The sequence below is a fragment of the Marmota monax genome, unplaced genomic scaffold (genome assembly GCF_021218885.2).
Source record: "Marmota monax isolate L192 unplaced genomic scaffold, Marmota_monax_Labrador192_F-V1.1 WCK01_AAM20220418_F8-fsc00036, whole genome shotgun sequence".
NCBI classification, from domain to species: Eukaryota; Metazoa; Chordata; class Mammalia; order Rodentia; family Sciuridae; genus Marmota; species Marmota monax.
The window spans coordinates 9070488-9086605 of record NW_026694491.1 but is presented as its reverse complement, the minus strand read 5'-3'; the positions used below and the strand labels follow the sequence as shown (position 1 = coordinate 9086605).

General features: G+C 34.2%; 1 long non-coding RNA gene across 3 annotated transcripts in view; it reads left to right on the top strand.

The window, feature by feature from the left end:
- LOC131423241 (uncharacterized) overlaps positions 1–15870 on the top strand; it is a 67362-nt gene extending 51492 nt beyond the window's left edge. For 2 of the 3 annotated variants that reach the window (XR_009224475.1, XR_009224474.1), the window contains exons 2-4: positions 7268–7345; positions 8059–8151; positions 10994–15870. This is a non-coding gene — a long non-coding RNA (uncharacterized LOC131423241). The remainder of the gene's footprint in view (positions 1–7267; positions 7346–8058; positions 8152–10993) is intronic. The other variant, XR_009224476.1, reaches the window with a different exon arrangement.
- Positions 15871–16118: the final 248 nt, after the last annotated feature.

Below are 16118 nucleotides of genomic sequence, written 5' to 3'. Positions count from 1 at the left end.
TAACTCTAAGTCAGCAAGGGAGACCTCACCAGAAACCAACCCCGAGAGCATGTTGATCTTAGACTTCTAGTCTCCAGAACTTTGGGAAAATAAGTTTCTGTTGTTTTAGCCAAAACCTCTGTGGTATTTTATTACAGTAGCCTTTGCTACCAGAGCCAACTAACATAATTGCTTATTTACTTTCCCTTACGTTTGGATTTCCATGACCACTCCTTGAGATTTAAGTAATCAGGAAGAAAGACTGAGATAAAATCTCCCACTGCTACTACATTTTCCTTCTACATTGTTGTATTTCCTGCTAGTCTTCCTCAGTTATTCAATGATACTGGGGTTATAAATGTTCCTTACCAAACTCATGATTCTAATTTTATATCCATTGTGATAACATAATTTTTTTAACTGAGTTAATCTTTCTGACTTTGATTTTTATTGCATTCACATTTGTATGACATAAATCACATCTGTACTAAATTACACTTGACTCTGTCCCAACTTGTCTACATATTTCATATATGGTCACATAGTGCTTAAGGACAGGCATATGTTCTGAGAAGTATGTCTTTAGGTGATTCTGTTATTGTGCAAACATCATAGAGTGTACTTAATGCAAACTAAGATGCCCATGACATCACTGGGCGACATAATCTTCGGGATCACTATCACATACACAGGCCCTTGTTGACTGAAACATCCTTAGGCAGCACTTGATTGTACATCGTTTTATTTTGTAAGTAAAACAAACAGTAATTTTTATGCATTCTGAAGTTTGATAAACACCAATCTGAGAAAGGAGCAAACTAAGTATCTCTTTTGCAGATGTTCAAGTAATCAATCCCTTCTGCATTTAGAATAACCCTCAAATCATGAAGGATTACAGGATGGGTGGAGAATTTCAAAATGTTTCTGTCTGCCTTTAGCGCTAATTCTATGCTGTTTTTATGTTAATATGATATGTTTTAAAAATATCAACAGTTTTTATAATGAGCTATTAAAGTGCCTCATATGGGAATAGAGCCTCTAAAGACACCTCTTGAGTTAAATGCTTTTATGATACAATCCCAGCAAATTGTTATTCCTACATTCTTTTGGTAGCTTTTTTTTTAACCCTTTTGTTCATCTTTTTAAAGAAAATTTCTTGACTTACATAAATAAGCTACATATTTACAAAACATGATGAATTTTGAAATATATCTACAAAGTAAGGACAATCATAATATTAATTTGCTTTTTAATAATCACTCCCCAAAATTTCAGTGACTCCTTTCCCCTCCTCCATCACACCTCCTCTTTCTTTCCTTACAGTTAGGCTACCAGTAATCTGTCCTCTGTAGATTATTTTAAACTCTGTAAAGTGTTATGTAAACTAATACAATATGTTTAATTCTGCCTAGTATTTTTTCATTAAGCATAAACCCCATCACATGATTATCCTTTTCTAGTTCTAAAGAGCTTCACTGAGGAACAGGTCTTTGGATTTTCTCACATTGTCAATCAGAAAAAAAAAAAAAAAAACCAAAACCAACAACAACAAAACCCTCCTTCCTTCATGTCTGATAGCATGGTTTCCTGTGGTTATTTTAACATGTAAGGGTTTCTTTGAAGACTTTGTCTCCTGAGTCAGACATCTGGTCCCTCTCACAACCTATTTCTGTTACATGTTTTTGTTCTTGTTGTTTTTCTATATATGGATCACATTTTCCAGTTTATTTGCTTTATCTCATATTATTTTGTGGAAAACTGGCCATTTTAGACATTCTGGAGTAACTCTGGTTGCTGAAGTTTCCTGTTTAAGATGTGCTGATCCTTGCTTATCAGAGTAATAATTTTGGCTGGACTATTTTGATGGCATCTGTTTCCCCTGCAGTATGAAGCCCCTCCTGTTGCTCATCTCTGTATGAGCTTGTGCATGTGCACAGTCGCCCAGGAATGACTAGGGCTAACAGTTTTAGCAATACTCTCATTGGCTCTTCTGCTATTCTCTGTGATAAATTCTCTCTTGGTAGCACACCCAGATGTTAGGCTTCACTAATTGCCAGCTGATTGCTGTATTGTTTGGGGCAATGCCTTGAGGTCTAAATTATTTAACTGTCTGATCCAATAAAATGCAGGTCCCTTTGCATTTAAAACCAGTCTTTGAGGTTTGTTCTGAAACCAAAACTAGTTCTTTTGGGCCATTTCTTTCTCTGGTTCTATGGTACACTAATTGGCCTACTTTTGACTTCATTGCTCTCTCAGTACTATAGGCCTCCTTTTAAGTGCTTACTCCAAATTCCCTGTTCCTAATCCCCACAGTTTTGGAGATCGTCTTTAGACTTGAACTTTCCCACATTGAACTCTAAATAAAGTCCATTCATGTGAAGAGAGCATTGCAACTTTCCAGTTTTGTGTCTTGCTTCTCCCTTGGCTACATTCTAAGTCATTGTCTTGGAGATGGGAAGATGACATTGTGTTGAGAGCCACAGACAAGTCAAGATGGCGCCTGGCACTTTGCCAGAAGGAGTGGTTTGTGAAGTAACACCAGCGAGTCATTAAGTGTGCAGATTCCTTACTGACTGACTGCTGTATCTAATGATGTCAATTAAGTTAAGCTGTGTATTCAGTTATGTATATATACCCCTCCTGTCCTACAATAAACGGCTCCCGCTCCTGCTGTATCAACCTTCACAAGTTCCTCGTCACTCGCCCCCCAGTTAGTTTGCCCAGCCAGACTGCGGCAACATTGGACCATTCTCCTTGGAGTGACCACCCTACTTTACGAGTATGGTGCTGAGTGAGGATGATAGTCCCAGTTTTGTTATTGTTGTTGTTGTTGTTTATTTTCATTACTTGTATGAAATCTCTACTCCTCCATGAACAAGCTGGGGCAAGGAGTATGCTTATTAATAATCCCATTATTGTCAATCTTCCTTGCCTAGTTAGAGCCTCCATCTATGAGTAAGGTCTGAGTGGATGAAGGGATTCCTCAGCCCTTGGGCTGCACTAAATCAGATTTTATCCTTTTGGGGACAGAACCTGTGAGTGTGACAAGTGCCTTAGGTTTCGCCTCTTGAGGAGATATTGTAGTCCTTGACTCGTACCTGGTAAGAGGCCAAACCTCATTATTTGGACACATTCACCCAATTGGAGCTTCTGTCAAACTGAACTGGAGATGAGAGAAGACAGAGCATGTGTGGCTCACGTTTTTCAAATGTCCATTGTTATTATGGACATTTAGAAGACTGTATTGAAGAAATGTTTCTTAATTTTTTTGTCCTTAGGACAATTTCCAGTAACCTTAAGTAATTTTTGTTTGTGTTGTTCTTTATAATTTGTATCACAGAGGAGCAGCTCATACCATGTTTCTGGAAGTCCTAAATTTCTGTTTTTAACTATTGTATATAAAGCTGATAAGGACATTGTTGTATGTCTTTAATATGGGCATAAGTTTTTCTTATCCTTGGGTAAACACATCAAAGTTGGAAGGCGAGGTCATATTGCAATTGTGTGTCTAACTATGTAAGAAAGTATCAAACTATTTTCTAAGATATTTACAATATTTTACATTCCAATCAGGAGGGTATATGAGGTCCAGTTACTTCATTGCATCTACAACTCTTAATATAGTAAGCCTTTCACTTTTATAACTTCTATAAAAGGTAGGTATATGGTAATATATCATTGTAGTTTTAATTTCAATTTTCCTAATGAATAATGATATTAAGCTATTTATTTTCATGGGCTTACTTGCTGTCTATTCTGTATGCTTTTTTTGCCCATTAAAAAAAATCTTTTCTTACTAATGACTTTTGGAGTTCACACTCTACTCTAAATTCATGTGAAGAGAGCATTGGAACTTTCCAGTCTTGGGTCTCGCTTTTAAAATTATTGAGTTTGTTTAATGTTCAATAAATTGCTTTGCAGTATGAATTCTTGCTTGTAGCATATAGTTCAATTATTATTTTAAATTAAAACTCTCACTAGCTGAGTTTAGACTATTTTCTTATAAAAACAAAAATAATACACTAAAGTGAATAAGAAATTCAAGTGCAAATGTTTATCTGGAATGATTTATAATATAAAGTAAAATTTCCCTTTCTTTCTAATCCTCTGCATTCTCAGGCATTTTGTAAGAGGTAATTATTCACTTTAACTATGTATGACTTCATTTGTTTTGAGAGAGGCTGGCAACTTGGAAATGATAGGTTTTGATGTAGCCTCATTGTTATTGACTTTATCTTTCCTTTTTATCTTATGTATTCACTTTCTTCCACGATAGATGAGAATTTAGCTAACTTACAAAATGTGTTCACAATTAAAATGGACAAAATATTAAATTACTTTTGGCATAGTTATATTTACAATATAAAATGCATAAACTTATATTTCTTGATTTACTAACTTCTTATTTGTAAATGAAGAGTTTTGCATTTCTAGATTTTTGTTAATTTTATTTTAAGATTCTTTTAGTGTTGGCAACACATTTAACTTCTAGCAAAAAGAACAAATGGATCCTCCATCCTATAATCTACCCCTTCTCAAAATTGCCTTTGAGTCTACAAATGATGGTTTTCTTGTGTAGATAATGATGGTAGGATTTGTGACTTATCTTTGTTTTCTGATACTGGGAGAATTAAAAAAAATGCAAACACGTCGATTTTCAAGTATTGACATCTTCCAGTTTCTTAATAATTTGTTGTAGTTGTTTTTACTTGGGACAAATTTCTTAAAAAAAAAAAAAAAAAACCCTCCTTGGAGCTTTCTTGATGGCTTTTCCCTCTATGCAATCAATTACTTTGCCAAGCATACAGCTGTTTTTGGAATTTTCCTCTTTCATTGAGTTTATGTATATATTTATTTATTTATTTTACTCATTTTTTGTTTTTACATGGTGCTGAGGCTCAAACCCAGTGCCTCACCCATGCTAGGTAAGCACTCTGCTATTGAGCCACTACCCCATTCGCCCTTTCTGCCTTTATTTATTTTTATGTGGGGCTGAGGATCGAACCCAGTGCCTCACACATGTCAGGCGAGTGCTCTACCACTGAGCCACAATCTCAGCCCTCTTTCATTGAGTTTTATGCTGTTTCTTGGATCCAAGGTCTTCGTTATTCTTCATTCACTAATATTTCAAATCATAAAAGATAAACGGGAGCTATAGCAAAGTACATTACTTTGATTAAGAGAAAAACATAAAAAATATCCAGACAAAATGGCTAAAATATAAAAGGAGATTTATTACTCCAGAAAATTCCAAGAATACAATGGATGTATTTAAGGTTTTAATAATATCATCACAACTCTGTCACTTTCCATGTCTCAATTTTAATTTCATGTTTGATCTCTTTAAAACAATTTGTCTTTTCCTGATAGATCCTGAAGGATCTGGACAGCTGTCTAGAGAAAATCTTGAGAAACCTTTGCTCCATATTGGTAACCAGCTCATGACATAAAACTAATGAGCATGTCTCTCATGGCTGAAAGGACTTGTGTTCAGGTTTCTGACTCAATCAGGTCAAAGGAGGAAGAAGTGTTGAGATCCTCATGACCCTTATACCCATTCATGGAGTTGGGAAATGTGCATAGCATTATCCTAATTACTTGAATGGACCTCAGGTAAAGAGGAATTACAAAATAAAAATCTTCATGCTAACACCAGAACAAAGGGGTAATGTATGCTGAGCAGAAAAATGCAGCAAACTACCTACTCAGAGGAGTAAGAATCCTTTTTATGTCTGTAGTTTCAGTTTTGATATGGTTAAAAAAAAAAAGGTCTCCAAATCACAGTGATTTATAAGAACATATACTTGTTTCTGGCCCACACTCCATAAGAACTATGGATCAGCTTTGTGTCTGACTCAGCAAGGCTCAACTTGGCTCTCCATTTGCTGTCATATCTCATTCTAAGATTCAGACTGAAGGAGTAGCTCCTGTAAGAAGGTGCATTCTCGTGGCAGAGAACAGGAATGCAAGGGTGATGTCAAATCAAGTCATGAATAACCTTTCAAGCTTCCAATTCAGATCTGGCAAATATCATATTCATCATGTCATGTCCTCATTGCTACAGTGTATCACTTACTCAAAATCTGTGGTCAGTACCATAGCAACATAGGCACTCATAAATCACAGATCCATTGATAGGAATGTATAATTCTATTATAAAGAAGGAACAAATATTTCTCAGTAACTTCATAATCTTCCTAAGACTATAGAAAGCTTAATTAAAAATTATTTTTTTCTGAATTTTGAAGCTCTTCCATTTGGTGGGGGGGTATTAAGTTATACTAATAAAAAATATGAAGCTGTCTGATCACATTTTTTTATAATTTATTTTATTCCCTTTGAAAGATATCAGGATGCATTATTATTATATATTGGCTAGGTGAAGTTTCCATGTACTCTTTTATTAGATGTTTGGTTTTGGTTCAAGTATCTAAATCTAAACAATTTTGCTATAATTCAAAGGTTTCCTTTGTTTTACTTATTTTTCTTGCTCTTTCCTTTCTGTGTTTGCTAATTCAGAAGGTTATGGTCTATTTGTTCTTTTCTAAGAATGATTACTCCTACAACTTTCAATAGCATTGGTTCAATTTTTATTTCTAGTTATCAGCTACAGAAATGAAACAATATTCTGTACTTCCTTGCTGTGAATGATGAAGGACTATTAAAACTTTCTCTGTCAGGTCAACCCACCCAGTGTTTGTTTACTGAGATTTTTTTGCCCTCTTTTAAAATTTTTGAATCTATTAATTTTTATTTATAAGACTAAAATGCATTCTGTTTTTCAGCCAGTTGTTATAATTATTAGGGTTTAATGATATTTTACCTGGATTCAGGATTTTCTGCTAGTCTCTTCATTCCTTGAGGTATTGGTTCATGTGTCCTTAATTTTGATTTATTATGTATTTGAGTGGATTACATCTTCAAGTATATATTTCAGGAGATACTTTAAAATATTTTTATTTTTCAAAATATCTTTCTTTTTTCATATTTGATTGTAGGCATTGTTTAGAATATATTTTAATGCTTTCTTAAACAGTTTTGCAATATTGATTCATAATTTTAGTACTTTAATATTGTGCTGAAGTTATCTGAGTGCAACATGATAATTTATAACTTTTATGTTTATTTGGTTCATATACCAGTTTATGTATCATTCTCAGGTGTTCTGTATTTATTTCATTTTTCTTTCTTTTTTCCTCTTGTATAAGGGATTGAATCCAAGGAAAATTTATCACTGAACTATACCTCCAGAATTTAAAATTTTTTAAAATTTATTTATTTATTTTAGAGAGTCTCACTATGTTGCCAAGGCTGGCCTCAAACTTGAAATCTTGCTGCCTCAGCTCCTGAGTCATTTGGATTACAGGTATGTGCCATTGTACCCAGATAGTCCTCCCTTTTAGAGTGTTTATTTTCCTTGTTTGAAAAAAAAAGTGTTATTTGCAATGGATAATCTCATAGGAAATATACTGTGTAAGTAAGTGTTATTCAGGAAAAGATCATAGAAGCTATATAGACATGGTACTTTTTTATTATTAAGATAAAGAAGAGTTTGGAGTGAACAAGTTATTTTTCTGTGATCCCACAGTCTATCAGTTTTTGCCTGAGTACTAGCTATTAAGTGAAAAATCCAGAAATCAATCAATGAAAAAAAGAGTAAAATGTTTCTTTACAATTGTCTTCTCTGTATTCCTTCTGTTCAATCTTCAATATTTAGCACATTATTTGTTGTGGTTTCCATGAGTTATTACCCCCAAAATCTGTTGTTCAGCAAATTCAGGAATGTTTAGAGTTGAAATGATCAAATTATGAGAGCTGTACCCATATCAGTGGATTAATTCATTTGATGGATTAATACTTTAAATGCATTACTGGGTGGTAACTATAAAATAGGTGGAATATGGCTAGAGAAAGTAGGTCACTGGCCAGTGTGTCCTTGGGTATTTTATTTTGTCTCTAGCTTCTTGAGCATCTCTTTCTCTCTCTAGATTCTTGCCATTCTCTAACCACCCCCACCATCTCTCTCTTGATCTCTTTGTCTCTCTCCTTCCTGTGCCATTATTCTCTGCCTCACCTCAGACCCAGAGCAATGGACTTCACTGACCATGGACTGAACGCCTAAAACCATGATCCCAAAGTAATCATTTCCTCCTGTACGTTGACACTCATCAGGTACTCTAGTCAAAAAGCTGACTAACACATTATTAGTAGATTAGAAAACATAAAATGAAGCTACATGGATACATGGAATCATCATGGCTTATATATAGATATTGCATGAAAGAACCTAGTGAATCTATTGTAAAAGGTAAATTCAGTTCTTTTTCCAACAAACGTCTCCTCATCGTACAACTTAGGCTGAGCTAACATTTTCAAAGTTTTCAAAATTCATTTTCCTCAAAGGTGGAAAATATAATCTAAATTATATAAAAAGCTAGAAAACTTAGATGACTCAAGTTGAATCCACAATTTATCCTTTATATACTAAACAACTGGTTTCTATTCTGTCTCTGACATCTAACAAGAAAAATAGAGAAACAAGGTTTGAGAAAGTACACTATTTTATATTGATGAACTTCAGTCCTTTATTTGTCAAATCAGTTTCATCAGAGAGAAATTCTCCTTATAAGAGTCCATGAGATGGGTATATAGATCCTATGTTTTTAGACATTTTCATTAGAAGTAGAGCTGGTAACTCTTTTCTATTCCTGTTTATGGACCCAGAGAGTCTGACACATTAGTTATCCTTAAAGTATATTCTTATTGTGTTCATCAAGTAATCATCCAAAGGCTCACTTTAATGATCAACCTGGAAAAAAAATTTTCACAATAGCAAGAAAAGAAATAAGCTATAGATATGGAAACTCTTTTAAAATGTTTATATACATTCTTTTTATGTCTCAAATATAATGGTATTATATATAATCATTTTACATTTTGTTCTCATGTTCTCTAGGAATGTTTAAAAGATCAAATAATGATGTTATGAATTCAGTTTTTTATGTAAAATCATCTGAAAATTCATTGATAATTAATATTACCTGTCAAATTAGTAGAAATTTTCCATAAAATCTTTAAGTAAAATAGTTCCACAAAAATTTTTAAATACAACATAAATCATTTTCACCACAAAAGATGAAACACTAAAATTATGATCAACAAATTTGGAGCTGGTCAAGAGTACATTCAAGAATTTCACTGCATTGTTTCCAAAGGTAGTTTCAGCTCATTATGAGGGTTTAGCATAAAGTAGGAATACAAAGTTTTAAACCTCATTTCTATTAAAGATTACATTTTTTCACCAAACACAAAAAAATGAATTTATGAGAAAACACACAAATAGATTTTTTTTTACTCTCAAATATGTCTTTTTAAAAAATAACTATAACATTATATCTTCACTGGAGAAAATACTGTTTTACTGGAGAGGATGATTTGAGTCTTATGATTGCTGGAAAATAAATTTGAATTATATGTGAAGTTATTTTGGACTATTTCAAGAATAACTTAACATCATTGTAAGCTTCTTATTTAAGTGGTTATGGTGATTTACAGAATAAACATTCAGTCAAATATGTTTCAAGAACATTATTTATCCATTTTCCCAAACATTATATGTCAAAGTTTCCTATGCACTTGTATATTTACCACAGTCTTGGTGATCAAGACTTTTTTTCACAACAAAACATTGCTCTTGCCAAGCTTTTGGATTAATGACTGTGTTTATCTTCAAAGTAATGGAAAATATTAAACAATGCAGAATGTTAAGCTTAGAGGTCTGACTAATGCAGAACTAGTTGAAATTTGCTTAACTCAAGCAGTATGTCTAAAAGCATAAATAACAACTCTGATTTTTCATAGTTGTTAGTCAATGTCAGAAAACATATTTTGTACCATCAAGACTGTTTTTATCCATCCTTGCATACATTACTTCCATATTCTTTTAGGGTACACAGTGTAAAATTAAATATTTCTTTAGATATCATCATACTTTGAACATGCTCAGACATGCTGAGTTTTCAATAATTGATCAGTGTGGAGATTGTCATGGTTGTACAATATCTTAAAATAAATGTCTTCCTATACCCAGCTTGCTGAAGGGCTGGTTATTTAATGGGAAGAAAAGTCCAAAAGGATAAAATTAGAGGCCTGGATTTGGCCAGTTTAAATACATGAAAAAGGGTTTATTAGCCAGTATTAATAGGTTTTCATAATACAGACAAAATTCAGTCAGTGGTAAATTTGACAAGAAGGGTCCATGCAGGTGTTGAATTATGGGGAAGTGGATTCAGTTTATTGGGGTAGTAGTTTATTCCAGTTAAATAGTTTTAGAAAAGATTTCTATTGTTAGCGTATCATTGAAGTATTATCTAGAAGATATGAAGGAAAATATTTGCCATATTGAATGTGTTCAATCTGTTGGTGAAGGAAAGAAAGAGGAAAAAGAAAAGAAAGTCCAGGGACTTATGGGATGCTCTACGTTCAGTTCCCTAAGTAGCCAGAACTTACTCCAGTCTGTTGGTTTTATTAAAGAAAGACTTAAGTCCAGGCCATATTCTCTGGTTGAAAGAGGCTGCAGATTTCCTTTTGTCTACTCAGAATTGACTCAAGAACTGAGAAGGAATAATTAGGTAAAGGCTGATTTCAACTGTGATGAACCCAAGAAGTCAGGGTAGGAGTTAATGAACAAAAATATCCCATCTTTTCTTTTGTTATCTCATTAGGACTGTGTACATGATGATTTATAATTTATAAAACAGCTACCATCTATTTCATAGAAAATGTGAATGAGGGCTTGGTAGAATTTAATATATTGTGGGATAATTCATCTTTAAAAAGTTTACATGAAATCTGGCTATTAAAAAAAAGATACAGGAAGAAAGGTTTGCAATAAAGAATCAGCATGTTTTGTTTTATATTTCCCAAGTGTCAGTAACTATCTTTATGTGTGCAGACTCACTGGTATCACTAAACACAATCTCTATGGGAAGCCTGATTTTTTTTTCTGTTTTAGCACTGTATCCTCAACACCAAGAACTGGTTCAGAGGAAGTCCTCAATCAAGATGTGTTGAATCAACAAAATTTCATTATATATTTGGAATGACTTAAAGTAATGAGATTCCTTGATAATGGCCAAATACAAGCATCTATATTAAACTTGTGATTACAGTACTCTCCAAGATGTGTGCAGGGATCTATCACTTTCAGCACCCACACACTTGGTTTAGTACTTATAATTTCTTTCTTTACAATTATAGAGTGTTTTTCAGTACACTAGCAATTTATGTTTTTCTCTCAAACTTCCCTAACACAGTAAAACCTAAATAAATTCAAAACACCATATTTGGAAACAATTAGTTTTTCCTTCTTATATTTTCCATTCTTGTCTACAAATAAATAAGTAAGTAAACAAGTATGTAAATAGGAACTACCAGTTTCCTACATGAAAACTGTAGGAGATATATATTATTTTCTTTATCTAAAAAAAAAAAAGTAATGTTCATTGATCTTGTATTGGGTGATAATAAGTCATGTGCTGGGAAAACAGTGACTTGTTACAGAAATGCTGGATTTAATTAGGACCCAGATTCTCATTAAAGCAAATTGTAATCCAGCAGGTGAGACAGAAATATAAAGAACAGACAATGATAAAATTTGATAAAAACTACAACAGAGTATTCAAACAAATGTTTGGAAATAACGGGTTAATTCAAACACCTAATGGTTGACTCTTCTGTGTGAGCAGGCTCACTGGTATCACTAAACACAATCTCTATTCCACAAATTTCTATTCTGCTATTTTGTAATTTGTAATTAAGGAGTTCCTACTAACAACCAAATAAAGAAGAAACAGTAGGTTTGTATGTGATAATAATTGTTTGATTTGCTTTGGAACATTCTAGGTAAATTATATGTTTTAAGTGAAAAAAAATTAACTCCACTTATGAAATCACTATAAATTATGATTAGATCTTATATAGATGAGTTGATAAACCCATACGATTCTAATCTGCTATTAAAATTACCATAAAACATGTGATGAGTCATTAGACATAAAGTATTGAAGCACTCAGGTCAATGACTTTGATAAATGTGTACCATGCATGTACCATGTGAATAAAAAGACTTACTGTCCTACCCTTCCTGCCTAAGTAGAGTTTCATTCCATTTCCCCAGAGGTAAGATATTGAAAAATCACTTCTGGGTCTTCCCTCTACTCATTCATTGTACAAACCACAGCATAAGAAATAACTTATGTTGGTAGAAAGGACTGGAAAGTATGCATAACTCTGGACTTTCATTCTGAGGCTCTCTTTTTCTCTGCCTTCCCCTCTTGACTTGTTTTCCTTAAGGAGTATAAGCCCTCTCTTTTCTTATCCTCTATATAAGAAGGGAAAGAGAAAGAAGCCACTTTAAAAAGAGGTAAATTTGTGTGTCAAGTTACAGCAAGTCTCATCTGGTCTTAAGTCTGAAGTGTGCCTCTTAGTCCAATTGGATGTTCTCAGTTCCTCCTATATTTCTCATAGTTGTTTCTGAATTCAGAAAGAATGAAATTACTATTTATCATCTCAAATACCAATACACTTTTATTTGCAAACAACTGTGTTGAACAGAACAGTGGATACAATAGTTAATACACTCTCTACCTTCTCCAAGTTTTTGATATAAACAGGGATATGATTATTACCCAAGGTTTACCCAAGAGTTACAATATCAGGTTACCGAGGTCTAAGAACACAGAATATGGGCAATGACAGAGACTGTGAGTTGCTTGGTTCCACTTCCAATCTCCCCCATTAAAACACTGTCAGAAATGAAGTTTACATTTCCCAGTTGACATTAAATTGGTGGCATCCTTTGATTGGACACATTCTGGCAAATAGATTGAAAGTCAAAGTATTATGTGGAAGCTTTCCTAGGTAATTTAAGAGAGAATGTGTCTTTGTCCTCCCTCTTTTCTTTACCCTGCTGGTGTAGGATGTGTATTCTATAAGTAGAGGCCTATTTTGGTCTTCAAGGACATGAGTCACACCCTGGTTTTGGTAAACCAGGAAACTTGGGTTCCCCATGAGTGAAACTCATCATTCCAAACCTAGAAATTTCTCATATTAGGAATTTCAAATGTCTATGATTTATTTTATTTTTTAATATTTATTTTTTAGTTTTCAGCAGACACAACATATTTGTTTGTATGTGGTGCTGAGGATCGAACCCGGGCCGCACGCATGCCAGGCGAGCGTGCTACCACTTGAGCCACATCCCCAGCCCTAAATGTCTATGTTTTAAAAATATTATTTCTACTATCTCTTCTATATACAAACCGGCCTTTAGAAAATCAGTTAAGAAGCAAAGGAAAGCTTTTCAGAGGTTGATGGCACATGAGATAACTTTATAAGGATGAGTACTAATTAAATATGATTCCAAACTACAGGGTACAGAGTTTTGAGATTAAGGGAGAAGCATGTGTTAGAAAGCAAAGAGGATGTTTAGAAATTCTAGAAAATAAAAATCATCTTGGTTTGTGGGAGTGAGCATATAGGAAACAGGCCAAAGTCTAGAGGACCTTGAAGCCAGAATGAAAATAATAGGTAATTGAATAAATAGAGACTGTCACAGGCTTTTGGACCAGAGAGATATAATTGTTCTGTACTTTAAGAAGATAAGGATTGAGAGAATAAGTAGGTGGGTCGGGAAAGCGAGACTCAGCAGAACTGTGATAAACACCTAGAAGCTGATAGACTATGCCAAGGGAATAAGGCTTTTACTTTGATAACTTCTGAAATTACCAAGTATGTTGGAAAGGCTTTCCATTCTAATATCTCCAAATCATCATATCCACCCATTGTTTAAATCATTACAATTTTGTTCCAGCATGATACTGTAACTCCTTCTATTGAAGTTCCATTGATGAAAGATAATTATTAACGGGTCTTTTCTCTGTATCAAACTATAGGTCCTTCTGCAGCATTTGACATTGCTAAACCCCTTAAACTAGTTTCAACTTCATCAGAGACCTGGAAGGTAATCTCTCCTAGGAATTTTAGCCATTTTTCTTCTGATCCTGTATTAGTCAGTTCTCAAAAAAACAGCAGCAGGAAAAACAACAACAACAACAACAAAAGCCACCCCCCCAAAAAAAAAATAGGGTATGTGCATGTAGAGAAAGAGAAGTTGAATTTAAGGAATTGGCTTATACTGTTGTAAGGCCTGGAAAGATTGTAATCTGCAGGGGATACATGCAGCTTAAGACTCAGGAAAGAGCTGATATCAAAGATTGAGTTGAAAGACAGTGTAGAAGTTGAGTTCTCTCTTCCCTAGGTAACATGTCTGTTTTCTCTTAAGGCATTAGACTGATTGGATGCAATCCACTTACATTAAGAAAAATAATCTTCTTTACCTAAATTCTGTGTACGTAGATGTTAATGTAATCTAAATATACCTTCACAGAGACATGTATAGTGGTTTTACAGAATATCTGGGTACTGTCGCCTAGGCAATTTGTTATAAACTTAACCATCACAGACTACTTCAATATATGTTTTTACCCACCATTCGAAATTGTTTTTCTCAGCATTTACTTTTTCCCTGGTTATCTTTGTGACCTAAATAGTACTTTTTATTTGGTCACCACATATGGAAGATTCATTGTTATGGTTTAGATGTGAGGTATCCCCCAAAAGCTCATGTGTGAGACAATACAAGAAGATTTTGAGAAGAATGATTGGGTAGAAGAGTCTTAACCTAATCAGTTCATTAATTCCCTGATAGGGATTAACTGAGTGGTAACTGAAAGTAGATAAGGTATAGCTGGAGGAGGTGGGTCATTGGGGGCATGTCTTAGGGGGTATATATTTTGTCTTTGTTGAGCACAGTTTTTCTGTTTTCTGGTTCCATGTCCCAAGCTGCTGTCCTCCACCACATACTTCTATCACACTGTTCTGCCTCACCTCATGTCCCAAGGACAGAGCCAGCTGTCTATGGACTGAGACCTCTGAAACCATGAGCTCCAAATTAAAATTTTCCTCCTCTAATTATTCTTGTTAGGTCTTTTGGTCACAGCAGCAAAAATGCTGACTAAAACTTTCTCAAATCTAGTACTTTAAAATTGACTTCTTTGTTATAGGCATTGAAGGGAGAGTTGAAGAAGTGAATGATATGAGTATAGAGAGGTGAGGATATCCAAGAAAAGTATTGAAGATGTTGCAGTGCATTTGAAACAAATCACCAGGTCACACTTGAAGGAGGACATGGAACTTTATTTGCCAGTGGGCTGAAGGGCAGTGACCAAATCAACTCTGCACCTTCAACCCCTATGAGGAGTTAGAGCACACCTTTTGTAGCCAAAAACCACAAGCAAATGTTATACTTTTTGAAAGCAAAGTTGGTAAAAATGACCCAAGTCTGGGTACAATGCACAAGAAAAAAGAAACTATGAATGGAACATCTCACAAAAATATTCCTTAATAATACATTATGTAAGAATAAAAGAAATATTTTTCAGCAGATATGAGTTGCCAAACAGGGTGTGCTTAGCAGGAGGTGGGTTACAGAGGCAGAATTTTCACAAAGGAGAAACATTTCTTACATAAAATGGAGTCTCGGGGTAAAATGGAGTTTGTCTGGTCAAAGTTCATAACAGAAAGAGAAGCTAGATTTGGAGAAATGGAGAGTAAAAATAGTCACTTTGGATGAGAAGAGAACAGAATCAAGGCTGAGTCAGGTATTGAGACTGACTAGCTGATTATCACATTGCTGAGGATGGTCTCAGCACTCACAAATGGATTGAAAACCTCAGTGAAAGTAAAGTCAATGAGATTTAGTGCCTAGAAGATAATTGGGCTCTCATTAGAAAAGGCATAGGGGTTCATTGAAATGAAGATGGAAATTTAAAAAAAAAAAAACAATAACAGTCTCAAGGGGGAAAACCACCCAAATCAGAATGTTTGGAATATATATAAATCTTTAAGCCATGCTGCTTATGAGCTGCAAAAACTTAAACTTTTCCTTAGTTTCCTCATCTGCAAAATCAGGATGCTATATGTGTGTGTGTTTGTGTGCACGTGTGTGTCTATACAGTTGTAGTAAATATTTAATAAAGTAGGGTATAATAACTTCTTGCAGCACAACAGAAGAGTAG